We start from the raw sequence: 3949 nt of genomic DNA on the forward strand, positions 1-3949 counted from the left end.
AATAATATTTCATCTCTTGTTCTTTATTGTTTTCTTTTTTCTGCCTGCCTATAGTGCAGATAGGAGACTAGAGGTGAGACTACCATTGCATGACACTGAGATGATCATGGGAATCAAAGCCATAGTCTGTAGATGATGGATAAGAGAGATGGAAGAGGAGGGCATGACATGGAGCTGGTATGTCAGCCAGAGACTGTATGTGATCAAATTTTCTATTATGTGAGTATAAGTCCTTGTATGGCAGAGCCACTGTACTTACATGTGGCACAATGTAATTCTTAACTGATATTTTCATTTCAAACATCATTAAATTATATCAGGATCAATAGACTTTTAAAGTAAAAATTTCAATGAAATACAATACCCAGTAGGGTAATATTTATTAGTAGATATGCCAAATATAGGAACAAAAAAATCAAGAAAAAGAGAAAGATGTATTATATTCCCTTTGTAATGTATAGTCCTGAAAAATTTTTAACCCTCTATGTTGCTATATAGTTTACTGGAACAAAATATGTTTGCATCACAGCAGTGCTACAGCACTACGTTCATGTACATCAACACCTATTAAAATGGGGAAATGCTGTCTTTTGGGTTAATAATATACTAGGAGTTATGAGATCTTGGTTCTTTTCCCGGTTCTCTCACAAACATGTTGTCTTTGGGCAATTCAAGTAGCTTCTCTATAACTCAGGTTCTTCATCTATAAAGCAAAAAAGATTAAGGTAGTGGAATCCTGAATTCCTTTGTAGCTTTAGCATTCTGCAAATCTATAGAAGCACTTCTTCCAGGAGACAGGATTCACAGCCTGATTTCCTTCTATGTTTGGCCTTTGGGGCTGTGCTAGTTTAAATTGTTAGATTAAATTTTTGGCAGTGATAACTCTTAAACATCCACCATTTGCAACTCTGACAGTATTCCTTCTGCTACGGAACCTACCCTTTCAGAAGACTCAACTTATTCAGCATTGCATAAAGCACCTTCATAAAATTTCAAGTGAAAAGGATTTCGAGGAAGTCAGATTTAGTACCTATTTTCTCTTTCAGAGGTTCTGGGAAATTATTTTTAGTGAGCTAAGAAAACAGGGACTATTGATACAATTTAGTATGCTCTGTGCATGTGTATTTTAAAATATTAGTCTCATTTCTTTAGTTCTATTTACTATTAGGCATTATTGAAAATTCTACCTCTTTTCATTTGCTCTTAAAAAAAAAAAACCCAAAGAGTCTTTTTCCAATTCTGAAAACTCTTGGCTAAATACTGGTGCTATTTTCAACTTATAGTAACTGGCAACCTCACATTTTGTAAAGTTCAAGAAGAGCAGAAACTCAGCCTCTGAATATGCTGCTCTGTCAAATGGTTAGAATGAACAGGAAGCAGACAATGGAAGGCAGATTGCTGGAAGTCAAACCCTCCTTTACTATAAAGAATAGACTCAAATGAAGATACTTTACAAAATTCATCTTTTAGATGGTCATGTTGAAAGGGGGATGGGTCCCACCTCCAGTCATTCTTGCATCCAGATCTGCTTGCATCCCTCTTATTGAACCTTAGATTATACTTCATATCACTTCAGGTACTATTTATTTTAATACCATTGCTAGCTAGCAAAAAGCATTCACCTCACAAGATGCCTTTGAACCATGGTCCCAAGGGAGATAGTACTGACTAATGTTTACAAGTGTAGGAATAGTAGAAAAACTGTCAGACTGAACAACTCATTCACTCTTTACTAACCCTTAGTTTTCTAGTTTCCATTGAGTCTCTCCCTCATACAGGATGATTGTGGTGACTACATAAGATACTACATGTAAAACATTCGTTTACTCTTGATTATAGTCAGTATTCAGTAACTGATAACTGTATATCAGTAGTATTATTACCTTTACATTATTGTTTAAAGTAATAATATTAATAGCACTAGAATTCCTCAAAATAGTCTTCCTATTAATATTGTCACTATTTGCTGATGATATGATCTTATATACAGAAAATTCCAGTCAGTCAAAAAATTGTTGGAATTAATCAGTGATTTCAGTAAAGTGGCAGGTTACAAAATCAACTTCTAGAAAACCGTGGCATTCCTTTACACTAACAATGAAGCATCAGAAAAAGAAATAAAGGGAACTATCCCAATCATAATAGTATGAAAAACAACAAAGTACTTAGGACTTAATTTAATCAAGGAAGTGAAAGTTCTGTATGATGAAAACTATAAGACTTTTCTGAAAGAAATTGAAGAAGATACAAACAAATGAAATGGTAGCCTGTGTTCATGGATCAGAAGAATAAATATTGTTAAAATGGCCATATGACCACAAAGCCATCTACAGATTCAATGAAATCTCCATCAAAATGCCAAAGGCAGTCTTCATAGAAATAGAAGAAAGAATTCTAAAATTTGCGTAGAGCCACAAGAGTCTAAATAAGTAAAAGCAATCCTGAGAAAAAGGAGCAAATTCAGAGCTATCACACTGATTTCAAACTAATACTCCACAAGGGAGCCAAAAATACCCAACGGGGAAGAATAGTCTCTTCAACAAATGGTGCTCGGAAAACTGGAGAAACACATGCAGAACAATGAAATTGGACCCTTGTCTCACCTCACTTACAAGAATTAACTTGAAATGGGTCAGACACTTAAACATAAGACCTATGCCAAAAAACTACAAGAAAAAAATAGGGAAGAAACTCATTTATATTGATTTTGGCAATGGTTCTTTGGACATGATGCTAAAAGCACAAACAACAAAAGCAAAAGTCAACAAATAAGACCTTGTTAAAATCAAAAGCTTCTTTCTGCACAGTAGAAGAAACAATTAACCAAATGAAATGACAGCCTACAGAATGGGAGAAAATTTTTGCAAGCCATATATTAGATAAGGGGTTAATATCCAAAATATATAAAGAACTAACACAACTTAATAACAACAGACAAATAATCCAATAAAAAATGGGCAGAAGAACTAAACAGACATTTTTTTTCTTTCTTTTTTTTTTAATATCACTGCATTTATTTTCATACATGTAATTCTACGGCGTCAACATTTTCCTCTCAAAAGAAGAATTGCAAAGCTTAAAACTGGATCACTTGGCCTTTTCTCTTCTTATCTCCTCCCAGTTCAAAATGCTTGCATCTCTTAATGGCCAGCATCCTCTTGGACCTGCAGTTAGGTTCAACGCATTCAAGCCTCAACACAATCTTCTTTGTGGTTTTAGCCTTCTTCCAGAAAATTGGCTTTATCTGCCCATCATAGCCACTCTGCTTCCGATCATAGCACCTCTTTCCCTGGGCCTAAAGGGAATCCTTGCCCTTCTTATACTGGGTCACTTTGTGAGGCTGATGCTTTCCACACTTCTTACAGAAAGTCCTTTGGGTTTTAGGAACATTGACCGAACATCTCTGCAGTGGCATTGTCTGCATGATGAAAACGGGAAATTCGGCGTCCACCAGCCTCACCTCACTTCGTTCGTGCCTAACAGGAAAAGAGAGGATGAAGCAGAAGTCCATACATTTTTTTCAAAGAGGACATCAAGATGGCCAACCATGAAAAGATGCTTAACATCACTAATCATCAGGAAGATGCAAATAAAAACCAATTACACCTGTTAGAACGGCTATCATCAAGAAGACAAGAGACAATAAGTGTTGGCAAGGATGTGGTAAAAAGAGAACACTTGAACTGTTGGTAGGAATATAAATTAGTCCATCCACTATGGAAAACAGTATGAAAGTTCCCCCCAAAAGTAAAAAATATATCTACCATATGATCTAGCAAGTCTACTTCTCTGTCTATATACCCAAAGGAAATGAAAACAAGATTTTGACGAGACATATGCGCACCCATGTGTATTGCAGCATTGCTCACAAGAGCTAAGGTCTGGAAACAACCCAAAGGCCCATTAACAGATGAATGAATAAAAAGACATGACATATATACATGATGAA

The 3949-nt window shown here is 35.6% G+C and overlaps 1 pseudogene; it reads right to left on the minus strand.

The window, feature by feature from the left end:
- Positions 1-3073: 3073 nt before the first annotated feature.
- On the minus strand, positions 3074-3511 carry LOC100684877 (annotated as a pseudogene).
- Positions 3512-3949: the final 438 nt, after the last annotated feature.

This window comes from Canis lupus, chromosome 1 (assembly GCF_011100685.1).
Source record: "Canis lupus familiaris isolate Mischka breed German Shepherd chromosome 1, alternate assembly UU_Cfam_GSD_1.0, whole genome shotgun sequence".
NCBI lineage: Eukaryota > Metazoa > Chordata > Mammalia > Carnivora > Canidae > Canis > Canis lupus.